Source organism: Calypte anna, chromosome 2, assembly GCF_003957555.1.
Source record: "Calypte anna isolate BGI_N300 chromosome 2, bCalAnn1_v1.p, whole genome shotgun sequence".
NCBI lineage: Eukaryota > Metazoa > Chordata > Aves > Apodiformes > Trochilidae > Calypte > Calypte anna.
This window is the reverse complement of record NC_044245.1, coordinates 118,463,109-118,483,927: the sequence shown is the minus strand read 5'-3', so window position 1 is coordinate 118,483,927 and position 20,819 is coordinate 118,463,109. Positions and strand designations below refer to the sequence as shown.

The 20,819-nt window shown below is 39.7% G+C and overlaps 1 long non-coding RNA gene across 1 annotated transcript; it reads right to left on the bottom strand.

The window, feature by feature from the left end:
• Window positions 1-8,516: 8,516 nt before the first annotated feature.
• Window positions 8,517-13,600, bottom strand: LOC115597896. The gene is made up of 2 exons (XR_003987236.1): window positions 13,329-13,600; window positions 8,517-8,617 (listed from the first exon to the last, which is right to left on the bottom strand). It is a non-coding gene; the product is annotated as an uncharacterized LOC115597896 (long non-coding RNA).
• Between the last annotated feature and the right edge of the window lie 7,219 nt (window positions 13,601-20,819).

Here is a 20,819-nt window from a genome sequence, read left to right as displayed (position 1 = left end):
ATGTGTAGCTGCTCCCTTAGCACAGTTTGCCAGCTGTTTGGCATTAGCACAAGAAGACAAGGCAGCTACAGCTAACACCAGCACAGATGCAGTATCCCAGTGAGATGGGATGCAGATCCCAGTGAGCACTGGGAGTTGCTCATCAGTGGTTTCTTTCTAAGAATGGATGGTGACAGGACAAAGTGGATGATGAGCCAGCTCAATGTAGGGTCTATGGTTAAACACTACTTCTAGTAAATCTCTGATATAAAAATTAAGGCAACCATCCAAACTACTTCTTTTTACATGGACTTTACATGCACCTATCCCTCTTTGAGCCTGTCAGTGGATGTACATATTCAAGGGGCTAACACAGGGGTTATTTTCTAGGTCATATTACCACAAAGTTTGATGATGTACCTAAGTAGAACATCACAAGGAAGCTACATGCTGTGTAGGATTCAGAGGTCTTTGGGACTGATGGGACACAGATAAAAAAAGAGTTGATGATGCCTATATGGGAGGATTTTCCATCAGAAATTCTGTGTGGAAACCTGCTTTGGGCCACCAGAATAGCTTTACGGGGTCTTGAGGTCACATAACTGTGTACTTCATCTTCAGCTCTGTATTTAAGTAGAAGAAATATGTGGCTTAGTTTAGCCACCTTTGTAGGAATGTTTAGAAATTTCCCTGTTTTCTCCTAAAATCCATTTTCTTATTGTGCCTTTGTACTCATTTCTATTAAGGTCTTTGTTTTATTTTTCAGTCAAGAGATCGTATCCCTGGAGGTAGATTGCATAATTGTGAAATCATAGAGACCAGAGAAACAACCCCATAAATACTCCCCAGGGCATAACCAACATGGAAAAAAAAAAAAAATGTTCTCCCAAGGGCTGGTGCCTCCCAAACAGTTACAGTCCACAGTGTTATGTCAGCTTCTGTCTCGTACATAAACCATAAGACACATGGCCTCTTTGCATCATTATTTTGCAGCCGCTTTTATTGTTCCATCAATGACACTAGACCTTGAAATGCATCATGGAAGTAAAAAGTTCCACAGTTCTTGAAAAAAAAAAAATTATGGTTTACCTGCTTTTCTCAAGTTCATATTATTTTCTTTATCCTATAATTGGTCTTCAACCTGTTCAAAAAGTACCAAAAAGTAAAAGCTTATCCGTTGTGATCTAGGGAGAGCAGGAACAGCTTGAACAGTGGCAAGGAGTTGGTTAACCTTTTGTCTTCAGAGGGATTTCATCTTTCATTTATAGTGTGGTCCAGTCTAGCACATACATGAAGAAGGCAGGGAGTGGTATCCAAAAAAAGATGATTATACCCCACCCAGTCACTTTCCTTCCCTTCAAGGAATTTTATTTAATATGACATTTTCCATATATGTGACAGCAAGCAGTTGGATGACTTTGTGCCCAGACATCTTTCTCCTCAGTCTGTTGCTTGCTGGTGAATACTCAGGGGCAAGCAAGAAGGCTCATGTGGAGCAGGTCAGCTCAGGTGAACCATTAGAAATAAGTCAATAGGCAAGAAGAGGCTCTCCCAGCCCCAAAGCCTGCAGTACCAGCACAGATTGAGACCTTCCTGGCCTTCTTCAGTGCCACATCCTTCTGCTTTGCCTTGTGCTGGGGAGGGACCTGAGGGCTGCTCAGTGCAACTGATGGCAGCACCTTGGCTGGAAGTGCATTGTGAGAGTTACTCTGGCTGCTGTGCAAAAACCCTGGAGACATAAACACCTTTCTCCCTGCAACAGAGCATCTTTTCCAATAATAAATAAATAAATAAATAATCTCAAAGTCTGCGTATTTTTTGACAGGCTAATTTTTTAAAATAATTGTCCATACCATGATTTATTTCTTTTACTCCAGCTTCAGACTGGAATTATGCTTTCAGATCATTTTTCTCTATGCTTCTAGAAGCCTTTGCCCATATACAGCACAGTCAAAGTTACAATGATGGCTATGAATACTTTTACTAACAGAGAATAATTTGGCCTCCCATGCCAGAAGCCAGAGCCTGCCCCTGAGATACTTCTGCTGAGGGAAAAAATCCTGCTCCCTTCCCACCCTGGGCTGATCGATTTCAAAACCTTTCCAAACATGAGGAGAGGGAGCTCTTTGATACATCCCATCTATTTGCCACAGTGATCTGTCTTGTGGCAAAAGTAAACAGAAGAAGATGTCAAGATGTCCTGCTTTTTCTGGTTAGCATTATTCACAGTAGATACAGTGTTTTCATGATGGAGTAAAAAGACTTTAAAGAAAAAGGTAAAGTCTAACTGAGGGAGATTGGAGGGTTATTTAGATATGTATCAGTTTAAAGCTTTTGATATAACATTGTGATGTCAGCTTGGGTTAAACCTTTAAGATTACGACTGGGTATAATAGGGACAGTCCATCATGCAGGATGGGGTTTCCAGAGATCCGTAAGGTTAATCTAAATTATCCCGGAGATTAGCCCTGAGACAGTGAATGGTTCCACAAACATCACCACTGCTATCCCAAGCAGCCATGTGATACCTCCAAACCTTGGTTAGTGTTTTCAGGGAGACTAATCCTGAGCTCACCAGTGAGGAGAGGACATAATTTTATAGGTGAGGCTGTCATTCTCTCATGGGGTGAGTTATGGGGCTGGGCTGGCAGTGGAACAGGAGCATACAAGTTACAGGTCAAGCTCTTCAAAGAATGTCAGCTCAAGCAAATCAACTCTGCAAATTTAAAGCTCTTCACCCTCAAGTGTCAAGCAATTTATTCTGTTTAAGAAGAGAAATAAGCTATGACCCTGCTTCTTATCTTTCTGGCTACTACCTTTGACTTACTGCCACCATCATTCAACCACTTTGTGAGAGTTATGTAGCATCAGTAACATGCAAAAGTTCCCAGAAAGTTTTTAGTACTTACTCTATGAGTCCAAAAGATGCTAAACTACCTGCTCTTTGACATCAGAGAGTGAATTTTGCTAACTGTGGAGATTTAATTCAGGGAGGCCTTTTTAAAATTAACTTTGTATGCTAGTATTGAACATACAGACATGAAAAATTACGAAGCATCACGACTATAAATGACATCTAGGTATGGCATTGCCCCTCCTGCAAACATCCACAGTCCTATACACTCATAGAATCATAGAATGTCAGGTTGGAAGGGACCTCAAGGATTATCTGGTCCAACTCTTCCAATACTGTAGTTTATATGAGATGTCTCAGCACCCCATCAAGCTCAAAACTTTCCAAATTTTCCATTTCCCCTGACTGTTCCAATGCTTGATTGTCTCACCTGATAGTTTACTTAGTACAATATAAACATAGAGTTTTCTCTTTTTGTCCTTAGCTTATTCTATAAACTATATAAGGAAAATCTGCATATACTTTAGGTTCAGTTGTGCAAATATTTGCTTTAGCACAGTTTTGAAGGGGCTCAATGGATTCCCGTTGCTTGAAAGCAGACTGAAATAAAGCCATGGACTCAAATAGGCTTGTTATAAATTAAGACAAAGTATGTAGAGGGTGAAAATGAAAGGACAATATGAAGTCAGATGGTGGATATAGCTGAATTTTAATTCAACATTCAATAACACCAGATCAAGAGCTAAGTTCAAATTCATATTTAGTTGAATTTGAGTACTGAAAACTAACAGAGAAAAAAATGAAATAAAAAAGAGGAAGAATTCAAATAAAAAGAACGTGTAGTCATGGAAGGATTCTAAAGCCAAGAATCAGTACAGATGCTCTAATTATTTTTACTTAATTGAATTTTTAAAGGGGTGGAAGAGGAATAAGTGATGTATAAAAATTCAGGTAATGTTACATATAAGAGAATTTAAAACTTCTGTGAAGTCAGTGGATTTTTATTTCAAGTGCCTACAGCTAGGTGCACACATAAGTAATTTTCTGTTTCCTAAGTCTCACCTAACTTTCTTGTTCAAAATGGAAATGATGTGTGAATCAAGGAGCAAGAAAGTCTGTTTCTTAGTGAAGCTTCTACAGGTTTGTGTGTCTTAACCTCGTGCCTTCTAAAATATTATTTCATATAACAGCGTTTCACACTATTGATACTCTTAGTCTAAGAAAGAACAAAGCAGAAGACACCCAGAATCACTGAGGTACTCTCCTATCTGCACTTTTTGCCCTTTTTACTACCCAACATTAAATGCCAGCTGAAGTTCTGCAAGTTTTGAAATATGCAGGTTTCATTTCTAGTTTCCATTAATTGAAATTGTCAAATACCACACACACACAAAAAAAAAAAAAAAAAAAAAAGGCAATAGTTCACATTTCCAGCTCTATTTTCCAAATTCAAAAGAATGTGGACAGGCTGGACATGTTTCAAGTAAACACCCAAACAGTTCAAAGCAGAGAGGTAGATCCAAACCAAACCAAGAGCCTGGATCTTAAAATTCCCACATTTCATAGACACTTGGATGCAGATCCAAAAATCTCTGTGGGCCCCATATGTACAAAGGGGTGAATCAAAAGCAAGCCCAAATCACCTTTCTTTTCTTCTTCCTCCTTGAGCTCTGAAGATGTTTGAGTCTGAAACCAAGTCTGAACAACATTTCTTAGGTCGGTCTCTGGTTGTGTGGCTGTTCACACGTCAATCTAAGCACAGATCTTTTGAGGTTCATCCAGAAAAAAAAAAAAAAAAAAAAAAAAAGCTTTGAGAAAATACTGTTGACTTGGCTATGATCTCATGAGACAATATAATTCTGTCTGCTCCGAGGGCCAAAATACTCCACATGGCAATATGAGCTATTTTATTTTTATCAGTGTATACAGTGGCAGTAAGAGGTTTGGCACTTTTAGACTTATTTTTTTCAAAAGTAACAGACAAATTGGGGTTCTTAGTTGGAGGCACCATACGCTTCATTTTTAGAAAATGCTGAAATTCTGAAAATTGAAATACTTCAGAATTACTAGGGGGGTTTGTTCAGCTGGACTCTTTTGCTGTGTGTTTGACTGATTGGTTGGTTGGGGTTTTTTAGCTTTAAAGTGTCAGGTAACAATTTCCAGAAAGATTAAAATGTTGCCAGCTTGCAGTTTTTGGTTTTTTTTTTCCTGCGAAAAAGAGACACGGAGTCTGCTGCTGCTATTGTCTCGCATCATTTTGTGATTACAAAACCGATTCATTAAAAAAACAACCAAAGAAAAATCCAAATTCAACACCAAAACACCTCTGTTGCATCACTTTCGTTACATTCTGTCTGATGCACAAGCAGCTGTATGAGCTGCAAAAGCACACAAGATACTCTTTAGAAAAAAATAAGATAAGATAGATAAAGAAAGATAAGATATGTGCTGGACCCGTCCGAGGTGCGTACGGAACCCGCTTGTAACACACGCCCCAAGGTGATGACGTAACCGTGACGAAACCCCCCGCGGGGGTGACGCAGTGCGGGAGGTTCCGCGGAGGGACAGCGCCACCTACCGGACCGAACCGGCCCGTTCCGCGCTCGCGGGCAACGACAAAGGGGGAGAGGGGAAGGGGGAGTTGGCAAGGGGAGAGGGAGGGGAAAAAAAAAAAACCCGAAAAAACAATCCCAAAGTGTCACCTTCAACGAGACGCGAGTGTAAAGGACAAAATGGACCTCTCTAAAAGTCTGCCAGGGTCAGCGGTGCCGGCACGGCTGAGTCCACTCTCCAAACTGAATAGCAAAATGCCGGATAAAAATAGCCAAAATACTGGGAATTCATGAAGGGTGAAGAGTCCCGTACCGGCTGGGCTGGAGGTCCCTGCAGTCCCGGAGATTCCGTCTGGCTGCGTGCTGGCGCGGAGTGTAAATATCCATAGGGTGCTCCGAGAGCGGGATCTGGCCTCCCGGGAGGAAATGTTTGGGAACAAATTAGCTGGATTAGCAGAGAAATTAAGCCAGTGCTGCTTGATGAAGTGAGGCTCTAAGTGACTATGCAGGGAGAATTTACAGAATGGAATCAGGAAATAAGGTAAATACCTGGATTTTACAGGCTTTTGCCAGTGATACTCTCGGCTTGATATACCGAGGAGACATCTTTGACATCAAAGTTCACTGATTTACAGTTTTCATAATTTTTAATGTTATTTTATTTGTTTTTTATTTATTTGGTTTTTATTTTCCCGTGTTAAAATGTCACTTCAGGTCTGCAAGAAGTAATACAGTCCTTGCAGAGATATACAATGACCAAAAAAAAGTGGTTACTACACCCCCCCCCCAAAAAAAAAAAAAAAATCATATTTCTTCCATCGTTCTCCTCTTGCAGAAAGAAAGGCTTGGAAAAGGTTTTTCCTGAGGAGCTTGGATCTCAGCAAACAGGAAATCATGAGATATATAGGATAGATAATACTGTAGGTAAACCCTGGTGGTTGATCAGAAAACAATGCTGGGGTTCAACCATGTCCTCGTGGCATAGTCCTGTTGTTATATCAGTGGGTTGGCTCCTCTGGCAGCAGTAAAATTAACTTTCATCAAAAGGTATTTATTTCAAGTGTAGGAACAAACTGACTGGAGGGACTGACTCAGTCTTTGATGCTACATGTGAGGACATTGTAGATCTCAGCAAAAGTAAACAGCAATCAAAGAATAAGGCATTACAGCCTTTTCTGGGAATGCTGTCTGGAAAAAGAACTCAATTTAAACATGGTTTTTAAATTATTTCTTCCATTTTACTATTTCTGCCTACATATTCTCAACCGTAATTATTTCTGCTGGTTGGAAATACATTCAACTGCCTATCCATAGATGAACCCAATTGGGGTAATATTTTTACAGGTTCCTTGCAGTCCTGAAGAACAGTAGTATCGTACCTGAAATAAATTGTGAGCAGAAAGCTTGGCTAAAAAAATGTTTGTCAGGGATTTAAAGATTATCTGGCTTTGGCATGGAAAATAAATTATTGTGTCTTCGTTTTTTCCAATTATTTCAGTCACACATTTGGTCTCATGGAGTCTCCTGAGGAAAAGCAGCCTCTGGGGACTGCTCTCCTAACAGTTACAGAGAAGTGAGTAATATGGTCACATGTTCATTTATATTTTTTTATTTGATAGGGTGTAATATGGCATTTGTCTTTTTTGGCACTTCACATTTTACTGATATTGGACTGTGTATTAAATAAGTGAGGCACAGTTTAAAGAAAGGTGAATATTTTTACTGATAGACAGGTTGATAGAATTGGCAAATGAAGCAACAAACTTTTAGGCATGTAAGCCTGCTTCAGATCAGAAAAAGAATCTGTGAACCTCATTTTTCTTCTTTTTGATAACATGAAGAGACAGATCAAGTTATTGCCTCTCTCTAAATACCCAGCCTCTCTTCCATCCTTAGTTTATCATTTATGGACTAAGCATAGTGCAGTTCCAACACTGGTGGGTGGCCAGACTTTCCCTTTGTTTCTTTGCTGGAGAATAGCTTTGGGATACTGATCACAGAGAAGTTCAGCAGAATAGTAATAGAGTAACAGAGTAATAAAGTGATACTTGGCAGGAGAGACAGATTTTCTGAAGTCCTTCCTCCTTTCTTTCTTGTAGCACTGCTTCTCTTCCCCTGTAAATTTCCCTGTTCCCTTGGACTCCTTCCAGCCACTTCAAGCCACCAACATTGTGACAGCTTTTCTCAGGGTGGGAGCAACAGCATTGACAGCAGGTGAGGTCTCTGGGCTATACTTATTCCTATTTGGCATGTTCCTCTTTCCCCTCCTTTGCTGACTCTGATGAATGACCTCATATGCTGTTGTAAGGCAGCAACCATAATTAGAGAAACCTTGTGGAAAGGGACCTGGAGATCTTGGTGGACAACAGGCTCAACGTGAGTGAACAGCAATGCTGCAGCAGGAAAGCCAACAGGATGCTGGGCTGCATCAACATGGGCATCACCAGCAGAGACAAAGAATTCATCATCCTGCTCTACTCAGCACTTGTCAGACTGCACCTGGAGTATTGCCTCCCATTTTTGGTCCCTGTTGTACAAAAAGAATGCAGAGAGGATGGAGAGGGTCCAGAGAAGAGCTACGAGGATGATTGGAGGACAGGGCAACTGCTATATGACAAGAGGCTGAGACAACTGGGTCTCTTCAGCCTTGAGAAGAGAAGGCTTAGGGGAGAATTTATTACAATGTTCCAGTACTTTTAGGGCAGCTACAAAGAAGAGGGAGACTCCCTATTTACAAGGAGTCACATGGACAAGACAAGGGGCAACGGGCACAAGTTGCTCCTGGGGAGATTCTGTTTGAACTCAAGAGGAAAATTTTTCACTCTGAGGACAGTCAGACATTGGAATGGTCTCCCAGGTGGAGTGGTGGATTCCCCCACTTTGGAAAGTTTTAAGTCCCAGCTCGATGGGATGCTGAGACATATCATATAAACAATAATATTAGAAGGGTTGGACCAGATGATCTTTGAGGTCCCTTCCAGCCCAACATTCTATGATTCTATGATAAATCTATGAATCCACAGAATAATTCTCTCTTTTTCTGTCCAGCCCAACTCATCTTGCTGGGGAACAGCAGCATGGTGGCAGTGGTGACAATCACTCCCTCCCTCCACTGCTCAGCACCAGGCTCCCTCCAAGGCACGGTCATGAAGTCAAGAGTCACACCAGAGGATATGCCATTTGCTTCACATGTAAGGTCAGGAAGATGAATAATGTTGTTTAAGACAGGAGCCTAGAAAGGAATTTAAAAGAAAAGAATGTGGGCAAGGGATCAGGAATCGTTATCTGAGATATGTTACAACTTGAAAACAAAGAAGCCCAAATAATAACCAGTGACATGCTGAATGCAGTTTTTAAATGACCAGGATGGTGTAAGTCCCGCTACTAATACCATCCTTCCACCTTTGTTCTCTAGCCACATTATGCACATGTACATACCTACGTGTAAAATTTCATCTGATTTGCAACTATGGCCTCTGTGGAGAAGGATTTTCCCCCAGAATAGCTCAAGATCTGGTGTTCTGTATTTTTGAAAGAGTACAAGCTCCAAAACTGTATGTTATAAATTTGCCCCAGAATAACATTATGAACTTGATACCCCATTCAGAAATGAGACCACAATGAAATGAGGTGATGTGTTGTTTATGTGAATGAGTACTTGTACTAGATACCTGATTTTTTTTTATTTTATTTTATAATCAGCCCTAATAGATCATTATCAAACTAAAGTAAACCTCTTAAATGCTCAATTTGTGAGCGTGTAAATGAAGCTATGCAGAAAGGCCTCGGGTTAGAATGAAGTTTATGAGATCGTAAGTGAACTCTATTTATAAAACTGTTTGGAAAGGAAACAAAGAGTTGTTCATGGCTTGCTCTACACAAACCATCATCCTTAACAAGCAGCCTGGGACACTGTACATTTGGGATTTCCTAGTTGAGAAGGATGAAAATATACAATTCCTGTGTTTCAATAGAAACAAGCTTTTTCCTTGCAAATAGTCTGATTGTGAAATATACTGAAATAGAATATTCTGGAAGTGTAAAAGAGTAGTGGATCAAGTTCAGCTTTTGTCAGGATGTAAAATGTTTGTGAGAAAATTTGTATTGTGTTTTCACAGGCTTGGTTTGTGTTCCTTTTTATAGAACATAATGTTTCATGTATATCAGAAATTACTGGGACTATTTTGCAGTCTCCTTTAGATTTACAGACTCAACTCCACTGTAGTTAGTATACACTAAAATACTGAATATTTATTACCTTGTGTACTTCTTCATGTTGCTTGATAGAGAATTTGTGTCATAAATGTGACTAGCTGAAAATCAGAGAGTCATTTTAGAATCTCAGTAGGTGGGTGCTATGGTCACTGTTTCTTGTGGGATTTTTTTAAAGAGTGGATCGTGTGATATTTAAAAGAAAGTGAAAACATTTTTCACTGATTTTTTTTTTAACTGTATTTAAATTGTAAGTCCATGAACTTTGTTCAAAGAAATGCAGATTAAGTGCAAGTGTTCAGCAAGAGTCATTGCAGAAGACTGTCCCACAGCTGGAGTTTAAAGCCTCACTTGGGAGCACTGACAGCACTAGGGGCTTCTCCTTCTTCACTTCCCAACATGTCTGGACTTTGCACCTGGGATTTCTCTCACATGTGCTCCATAGCTATCTGGATCCAGGAGCAAATGGGTTTCTGGCAAGGTCTTGAAGACACGAATGCAATTAGAAGCTGGGTTCCCAAAATGAGAGCACAGCAGCATGTGAGCCCTGCCCAGTGCCCCTCAGTCACCCTCAGTGTGTGGGTCCCTCAAGCTGCCCTTCTGGCACAGATCCCTTGGCATCACCATGGCATCACTCCTCCATGGCTCCACCCTTACTTCCCAGTGGGAATTACTGTATCACGTCACAGTGGTTCGGAAGCTTCCCTGGGAACCAAAAGGATCAGGTATAGGGCTGTGGGAGCAGAAAGAGGTACAGGCTCCAGACCCCTGCAAATGCTCTGGTGTGGAAGAAAAAGCAGGAGTTATGTCCTGACAGCCTCTTCTGAAGTTCTAAAATGTTTCCATCAGCACAAAAACACAGTCAGATTGAACCTGAAGTGAGAGATTTGTTCCAGGACAAATGAGGCTTTCCATAGATCCTAAAAGTGATAATTTTTTTTCACTTTGGTGAACAAAATGAAAGCCCTTCTTTACAAGCTTTAAAAAATGAAAACTTCTTCAGCTGAGTGATAAATTGCATCTCGTGTCTGAAAAGTGCACTTTCTGGCTTAGGAAAGTGTGGCTTTTCTCTCTCAATAGCTGGCATGTTCCACCATACAAAGAGCTTGAGCTAATATTTAATTAGGTAAATAGAACATTCGTGTTAGCACAAGAGGGGCTGGTCAAGCATTCCTCTCTCAAGTCAGGTTCTTAGACTTTGACCGAAAAGGAAATACCACTACATGTGGGCAAATGAAAAATGAGAAATTTTATATGCAATATCATTTATTGTTCTATTTGAAGCTTGGATAACAACAGTAAACTGTGCGTGTGCATACATGTGCATGCACTTACAGTTAATGAAAGCTGGATAGAAATGCTGCTGCTGATCTCCTTCTATATATATAGTGGACCTAGCCAAAACACAATCCTCAGGTCTTCCAGACCTGGATCAAGATTCAAATGTCGTGGCTCGTGCACACCCCTACTTCATTTCAAGGAACTCATTCATCAGTGGTGTGGACATTTCCCTGGACTTTATTTTAGCTGCCAGAAATTTTTTGGCATTTTATAATAAGACTAATTGCAGTGCATGTGAGCTCTGAGGAATGAAGACATTTCTCTGCTTTAAAATTAGTATCTGTGACTGCCAAAGTGACATGCAGAAATATTCTGGAGGGCAGATAGAAAGCTCAGTGAGAGTTTCCAAGGCCACACAACAGATTGCTGACTTTCTCAACTTAGCAAATATGGTTTTTCAAAGTACTTGTCCTCCTTTTATTCCTAACAGGGTGCTGCAGCTGAAAGAAATAGAGTGAACAATTCTTGGACTTAACCACTTGATTTCCTCTGTGATGAGCTTTCATCCTTCTCTTAGTGCACATCACAAGTCTTGACTGTTTTGAATATTGGCTCCTTGGCTAATAAAATTTTACAAGTAATGCTGAAAACAAACAATACTATATTATCCCTTTTTTAAACTCATGAAATAAATATTCCATCAAAGAGACTTTTATGTTCCACAGTGGCAGTTCTCAAATGACCAGCATGGTATCATGTTCAAAACAGGGCACGGTCCATTTTTACAGTAGATTTACTCAATCACAGTTACTAATCGGATTAGTACTGCTTTTATGTCTGACAAATTTTTAAAAGTTGGGGGTCATTAAAGCACTTGCACATAGGGAGCCTGTGGTGCTGGGCTGTGTTTTCCCAGTTAACCATTTCTTCTTTGAAACAAATCCAATTTTTTTTTGTTTTGTTTTTGCACGTAGAAGCTAAGTTGCTCTTTTAGATTAGCAATGTCACCGAGCATTTAAATCCATTGCTCAACTTAGTAAATCCACATGCTTACATATGGAGTTAAGAAATAACATCAGTATAAAAGGTAGGAGAGGCTTAGTGCTAGGGAGGGACTTGTGCTGCTATCCAAAAGGAAAATATTTACATATGTCTTAGTCTTCCCCCTCAATCACATGCAAGAACTAACCCTTACCATCTGAATCATAGCTTTTGATATTATTTCCTCACTGTTGCTGTCCAAAATTCTAATGTATTAGAATTAGCTGTCATGAAGCTTGCAAGTGATTTCTCTAAGAAGCTACATCTACCTCCAAAGAGAGAATTTGGCCACCAAAAGGCTACATTTTAGTCATGAGGCTGAACTCCAGTGACATCAGGTGGTTACTCCAGATCCTGTAGAAGCATAATACAGGCCTTACTTGGATGGTAGGTGTGTGTGTGTCCTTTTATGCCAGATATTATGCTTCTCTCTTTGGAGGTAGATTATTAGAATTTTGCACAGGAAAACAACCAGAAACCTTTTACTCATAGAAGCATAAGGAAGGTCCAATACCTTCTATCAGACAGTTGGCTTAAAGCTCAAGCAGAATTAGTCCTGTGTCAAAAAGTAATCAGACAAAAGGAGCAGAAAATGAAGCCTGAGCCTTCATTCCTGATGGAAATTCCCTCCTGGAGCTGGAGGAGTGACCAGAGGGCAGGTGATAACCATACCAACAGCTCTTGCAGCTGTTGTAAATACAGACCAGATAGGAGTCATTCATTGCTGGACAGAAAATGAGATGTAAAATTGGTAAAAACAGAGAAAACATTCTGGGTGTTATACAGCATCAAAAGCAACTAACAGTGTCCATCTTTTCCAGAAAGTCAGGTCTATTTTAGTTTTAAAGGACTGATGCCAAAAGGCGGTCTTGCTAAAATCCCCAAAGACATGGGATCTCTAAATGGTTTCACTGTTGCCTTCCCAAATACATGCAAACAAGCAGCTTTCTTGCAACCATTGAAATGCCCTTAATTGCTCTAGTTTAGTAAGTCTGGAGGTTATAAGCAAAGATTAGAATTCTTGACAGATAAAGAAAAAGAAGATACTTAAATTTTTTTTACATTAATCAATTATGCCAACAGTATTTCAGTAGAAACAATGCACTAAAATACCAAATCACTAAAACAAAAATTGAATCAAATCTAGGCTTTGTTTATATGTGGTCTCTGTAAATACTAGCTTTATGAGAAAGTGAATGTGTTATCACCAGCCAAGCACAAGTCAGGAAATTATCAAATTAACTTTATATACCAAAGCTTAACCTCCATTCCCTGGGTACATGCATTGTTGTGAAATCTTTGATATTAATATCACGTCATTTTTCAAAACATAAAGTGTAGTAGCATGCATTTAAAAACAAAACAAAACAAAAAAAAAACCACCTTATTTCACATATATAAATACATACACAAAGGAGACTTGCTGCCTGTTTGTCATCCCTCTTCTTTGGAAGGGAGAAATGAAGTAAAGGTAAAACCCAAAAGTCTTCTCTGCAAGAATGCAAAACTCTGTACAGTAACCACAGTATATGAATATAAATCTAGCTTGTTATTTGCTAACAGGGCTATTAGCTAGCCTGAGGAGATCATGAATTCTGTCTCCTTTTCATGGTCAAGAAGCAGTTTCATATCTTCTCAGTGGAAAGCAGGAGTCTTTCCTTTGTTCTACCCAAAATCAGTAGCTCTGCAGGAGTCTCAGTGCTGAACATAACCTGATACCTACAGAGATTGTGCAACCACCCTGGATTCCTCAGCACTTCACAAATTACCACAAATAAACAGTACAGAACAACACACTGAGAGTGTTACACAATTTTAAAGGAGTAATAATGTCTATTACCAGAAGGCTGCTACTGTGAAGACTTTGTAAAATACTGCACATGATAGGAACCAGTATCTATTGTACTGGATACTATAAAATCAAACTATTTTCTCACAATAGAAAGGTCTTTGAAAAAATCTATGGCTCAATGACATTTTGTTTATATGCAAAAGTAAGGACTGAATGAACAAATAATCCCAATTAGAAAAACATCTTTTTTTCTGTGGCATAACAGTTCTTCCAAAGGCAAGTTGCCAAATGCATGAACCTCAATAAGTTTGCTTTAGCGGATAACTTACAAGATACGAAAGGGATCTCTATTGTACTTTGTTAGTGCAAGTTCCTCCACATCTTAAATTCTTTTTAAGGCCCCATGAATGAGCACCAGCAGCAATTACCTGTGACTAGAAGGGCAAACTGACCCAAGCAATTCTTTAAATCAGGATATAATAAGAATTGTGACACTGAAGATTCAAGGGTTCTTATGTAGGGGTACAAGGAGTAGGTTTCAGACAGAAAGTCACCAGAATTTAAGTGTCTACTGCGAGCCAAGGTCATCTTAAACTAGAAAGCTTGTGCACATATGCATTCACTGCTAAATTTAGGTAGACACCTAAATCCCACGTGTTATGTCAGCTCCATGATTCCTAGCTACAAGATGGATGGCCACATACTTCTGACAGCCTGGGTACACAGGACACTGAGAGCAGAGCAGAGGATAATCTTAGGAGCAGTTACTTGCTGAACCCCAAACAATGATGAACCTCAGAGAAGAAAAACATTGAAAACACTAACTTATGCATTAAACTCCTGGCTTGTTACTAGTCACATTGACCCAGTTTATTTATTCTTCTCAAGTAAAAATTAACAACAAATCCCCAGCCCCTGACAAGAAAGCACTAATACTATTCATTCATTTTCAGAAACAAGTGGGGTAAAAGTTTGTGATAAAGATAGTAGAACAATTTGGGGATAAAGAATTAGCACAGGAAGGACCCTACTCCTGGTTCTTTCACTAGGTTGTCTTTAACTCCAGCCTACAGTAGCACAACATTCTCCCACCAGCAGGGCAGGAGGAAAGGCATATTTCACGCTCACGTCGCTGACCCAGACCTCTGGCCGAAAGCAAGTGATATTGATGCACTCTGGAGCAGGTTTATCTGACTCTTAATCAAAAAGCCATTAGCCTGACACAAGGGTCAAAGCAGGGAGTATAAAATGCAATGATATAGGAGAGATCCACGTGATGTCCAGAAAAGGCTTGGAAAAAGAGTCTGTGGCACTTCCTCTAATTATTTTTATTACCACGTTGGACTTAAAACAGCAGCTCAGGAAAAGAAACAGTGAGGCTAAGACTTGACCCCACTGAAATCAATGGGAATTTTATTACTGTCCTCAAGAGGACAGAACTTGACTTCTTCTTAAGTTTAAAGAGTGCCTCCTTGTTTTGAGCATATAAATATTTGAGTATCTAAACATTGCAAGATGGGCAGGGATTTCAGTGAGTCCCAGAAATCTCCCTCTGATTTCCTGTACAAATGGGAGGCTGTCAAACCAAAAACACTGGCTAAGCTGGTTCCTGCTGGGTGCCCTTCCATCACATCTGCCAGGGCCCTGATGGCACAAATTGTCTTTAATTGCCCTGACCAGCCACACTTGGAAAACCCCCTGCACCTTCTGGTGGGGCTCAGAAACCCCACTAAAGTTTGGCCTTGGGTTGTCGACTGGTTTTCCTGGATAGATGCTGGCCCTGTGAGGTGGGTAGCTTGCTCTTCAATCCTGTTTCTAGCTACAGCTCCTGGAGGACCATCAGACCTGGGCAACAGCCTTCCTCTGGTCCCGTCTCCAGTGTTCCCTTGCTAGACTTCAGATCTAAGTCATTACCTTGGCTTGCTAGAGACTGTCAGCTGAAGCTAGCAACAGCAGCAGGACCCTGTTCAGGTACTCTGGGTCTGTGGTTTGGTTACACATGTAAAACATTTCAACTGGGGCCTGTTTTCTAGGGAGAGCAAGAGTAGTCATCGTTGCTTCTCTGCTGCTCTGTTTAATTTCTGTCTCCCTAATATGATACCAAGAAAGTCAGATTTATCAATTGGAACTGAAGCATTCAAACCACTGGTGTTTCCCATCTGGTTTTTGTTTTATCATTTTTACTCTGACAGAGTGATAGGTGGTTACTCGTCTGTCCTAAATGTATTAATGTGCTGCTAGCAATCAGTTCCTATTAGAAGTTTAAAGTAATAATTAACAAGTTAGACCTGGATGCTTATTTAGATGTACATCTCTGCATATGCAGTTTCCTGTCACACTGCAACACTATCAAAGATTCAATATTGAAGATTCAGGATGATAAATTCCAGTTATTATGAAAACCTACTACCAGCAGCAGTATTCAATCTCCAGGTCCTACTCTTCCATCCCCTTATGCTTGTACTAGACTGGAGGTAAGTATCTTTTAGACAGGCAGTGAGGAACCAGAACAAACCTGTCATAAAATTATCTATATTTAATAGCCTACACATAATTTTATTCTGTGGTTTTTTGTGTGTTCTCCCCCCAGTGGCTGAGTGAACTCACACAATCTCTTAACTTCTGCTGTATGCTTGGCAAGAGTTTCCATGGCATACAAAAGTCTCTCCTTTTGTTTTGAATATAGCACAGCTCTTTTATTTGATCCCCAATCCTTTTATCACTACAGATAAGTAGGGATTGATTATTTCCTTTTCTGAGTCAATGGCAATTTTGTAGACCTGTAGTATATTACCTTTCAGTTCACTTGAGTATGAAGAGTTTTGATAAAATTTATTCTTTGCTGTGAAAGTTGTGAAATAGCTTTCATCTTGTTTGTCTCCCTGTAGGTATCTTTTGTAATCATACTACATTATTTTTCTGAGATGGAGAAATAAGAATCGTGTACAGTACCTCAGGTCAGCACATTGTGGAGTTGTAGAATGGCATAATATTGCTGTTATAACAATCTCTGCAAAAAAGTACTGAGAAACAAAACATTATCTCAGTTTGGAGTTCAACTGCAGCTCTTCTGACCTACGGAGAGGCCAGACCTACAGTTCATCTACAAAGGCAAGTGATTTACTCAGTAACTCAAGGAATTTTAAACAACTTAAACTACCATCACTTAAATCATCATCCTATTCAATCAAAGAACAGATCAACCTTTGATCTGTTGGACTAAGTCTCGGGTAACAGAGGATTGAAATAGTCTTCTCTAATAATCCAGAGGTTCCTACATAATCCTAGGATAATTATAATTCTTCAGGTGAATCCAAGCCATCAGCCTGTATTTATGTACCCAACCTTTACTGCTTAGCTATGGGGCTGCTCAAGCTCACAAGGTGAGTACCTCACTAGAACTTCTCTGGTTACTTGCTAGCTCCACTGAAGTTCTCATCTGGGGGAACCAGGGCAAGTGAAGTACAGAATCAAAACAAAAGAAGCAAACAGTTCCTTATCCTACACTCTAAGTAACACTGATGCCACTTTTTCCATATGGGAAATTTAAAAAAAAATTATAATGTTCAAGCTCCTGTTACATGACCTTTTACAGGCTGACAGTGGTTAAATGAAGAGCCTGACTTGATAAGGAGAAGGAGGGTTGAAAACATGCCATTACCTGTGCTGTAAATTTTCTCAGATAAAAAGAGAAATTCTACCTCTGGCACTGTCAACCTCCCATCTTTGTAAGCCAAAGGAAAAAGAAAACCTTGACAGTTAGAGGGGGAGTAGGGAGTAGAATGGAGTGATACAAAATGTTGCTAAAAAATTTAGCCAGTGAGATTATTTTTGTCCCTGTAATACATTCTTTCTTTAATAATCACTTAGGCAATTAAATCTCAAAAATGGAGAATGTTTCCTTCCCAAACTGAACTTCTGAAATTATTACCATGCAAGGAAATCATCATGCCATGCCCATATGGTGATCTGAAAGATTGTCAAGTCTTTTTAGTAATTCTGCTAAGAATGTGTTTTTAATGGAAACTGTTTTCCAAATAAAAATAGTACCTAGATAAAGACAATCAGCTGCATGATGAATGCTAGAACTCTGAATTAAAAGTTTATGCATGAAGTAGATTAGTTTTTGTAGGTAACAGACCAAGGATGTCAAGGAAGGATTAGGAAAATGAAAAGCAGCCCCCATACTTCTGGTTGTTTATACAGTAAACAATACTGCCCCTCCCAGCACATCAGCAAACATCTGTTTTCATTATATATGTGAATGTTTTGTGGTGCTTCTTGCTATTTCTGTTAGTATCATGTTTTTCTCTGTTTGTTACAGCAGAAGACATCACTGAGAGAGACCCTCTTTCTGCAGTCAGCTGCATTGCCTAGAGAAATAGGAGTAAAATACTTAAGATGAAACAAATGCGGATTATACAGACATACATAACCCAGGCCATAGGAACATACAGTTAAGTTAAAAAGAAGAGACCTCAGAGTCTCTGGAGTCCTGAAATTAAATGACTGAAACCAGGCCATTTGCCTGGCTCAGTGAAGCACTGGGGGGGGGGGATATTTTGGCTGAAGCCCAGAGACTCTGACTCACCCTTACACAGCACCCATAGTAGCAAACTCTCTGGGCCCAAGGTGCTCACTAGGCAGCTCTCTTCAGGATAAATTCCTGTGCCCCTGCCTCTGCATCACAGTCTGCAGTTCATATGGACACCCCCAGACAATTATGTGACTATTCAGCCTCACTCCATAGGAATTTAGGGGGATAGTAATCTTAGAAAGGGTCCTGTCGTATTGGAACAATGTGTAGGCTGAGATTTTTCACAAACTATATAGATGAGGCTTTTCTATTACTGTTTAGGTGTTGAAAAACATGTAAAAGCTACAGGTCTTTCTGGCAATTGGGTCCAGGATGTGTTCCCCAGGTTTGCCTAGAAATGCTAAGTACTGTGGCCTGCTAGTGTGTTGCAATGCTGCTACAGAATCTGGGGACTATTCATGGTGTGCTTCCTTTTTCAGGTTCTCCCAGCCCAAAATTTCAAACTGTAATTATATTTATTATATGAGAACCTCCAGCAATAATGAAACAGAGACAGGAATTGCATTTCTTACTTGATTTTCACTGATTATTCAAGGTATTATGTGATAGGAGTGACCATTTTTCCCAAAGGTTTTCAATTGCTGTTTTTCTGCAGTTGCAGAAATTCCCTCAATGTTGTCCTGTTTATTAGCTGCAGCAAACACCAATGTTGGAATTGGAATTGGCTTGGAAGCCAGGTTGCTATCTGACAGTATCTCTTCTTCACTTCTTGCTGGTGGTACCACCACATTCAAGATTATCACTGTCAAAGTTAGAGTTTTTTAAATGTACCTATTTTTGTCTTGTTTGCTGACCTACAGATGACTTCAAACCACTTCTGTCTACCCAGATGTAGTATGCTAACTCCACCGAAATTCAGATGACAAAGAACAATCCCTTTTAGCTGGGGGAAATTGGGGTGGATGTCAAAGAAGGTGGAAGGGAAAATTAAGACCTTTGCATCTGTTCAATTCAAACACATTCACAATTGATTGTTGATCAAAGAATGGTCAGCAGAATGAACTACCATGTTCCAACATAGTCAGTCTTCTCATCTCATCTTACTAACTTCCCAGCTGGCTCCAGTTTGCCCTGCTTGAGCATGGCAGGGTTGGACCTCCAGAGGTCCTGTCCCACTTCAGCCATTCTGTGATAGTGACACAGCTGGACAGAAAATTATTTCAGGGTCAGAAGTACAGCCATGGCATTGGAGGACTGAGAAAGCATGTAAAAACATGAAGGAACAGGACAAGACCTGGGAAAATGAGGATGAGTGATTGGAACAGAATACCTTAGGAAGAATGAAAAAGTGGAAACAATGGTGGAAAAAAAGTTGCAGAAAAAGGTGTTGCAGAACCTGTGGTATAGAGAGAGGTGGGCTTTATAACATTTCTCAGCTGAAAGAAGAGAGGAGGCTGAATGGCATCATGACGTGTGAATGAGACACTGACAAACAAAGAAAAAAAAGATGTGCTCTAATTGCCAGATGATAAGTTAATGGTGTATTGTATTTGCTGAGAACCTGCTTTTAGAGCTCAGGAGGGAGTAGAAGAATCCAGCTTTCTAAAACTTATGAAATGAGCTTGCTTTTTTTTTTTTTTTTTTTTTTTTTTGGCATGGTACTATATTGAATTTATCAGTTTATTCTTCAAAAAAACACCCATCAACTTCCTTACATCACCTACAGTAAATTGTATCAGTAACCAGAGATTCTAAATTTACTGCTGCTGATAAAACTCTTTTTTTAAAAACAAAAATTCTGATGGAGATCCTAACTTATGCAGAATTCTTGGCTGTCTGACACATAGATACCACTGACACAATATTGTTTTGACAGGCACCTCTTTGCACATTTTTTGACAAATGGAAGCTGGAAGTAGAAGACAGCATGTTAGTGGGATTCTGTTGCTTTCTTCCTAAATGGTTGAGCTGAAAACTGGCTCCATCCTTCCTCAAAACACCCAAGCATGAGTGTTGCATCGACCAGCAAACAAACACCCATCTTACACCTGGAGCTGGGTAACTGCTGAGCCTCAGAGATCCAGCTCACTTTGGTGGGGTGAACGAGTTATTGCCCATGACAAGGCCTGCAAGTTATTAATTCCTATTCTCCCATGCACAATCTCTCATTAGCAAAAAAAAATACCCAAACTTGTGTTTTGTTTTCCTTTGTGACTGAAGGCAACACCCAGATGCTTTAATTATACTTCTAAATACATTCATGTAAACATTATTTCTTTAGCTGCGAGAACATAAATGAGAGAAGGCTTTTGGGGTTTTATTTCCTTTTTTGTTTTCAAAGAAAGACATAAACTAGTTGCTAATAGCTACAATTGTTGTTCAAGTCTGATTATAATTATAGGCATTCAATCATTAATTATAATTTTATATTCTTGGTTTTTTCACACAATAGTAATTCTTGTTTGAAACTGCCATTCTTATTTGTCTTTATGAAATTCCCCAGAGTGCTTAACAGAAGACAGTAAAATGAACATGCAATCTGAAAAACAACTTTGCTTATATTGTGTTTGG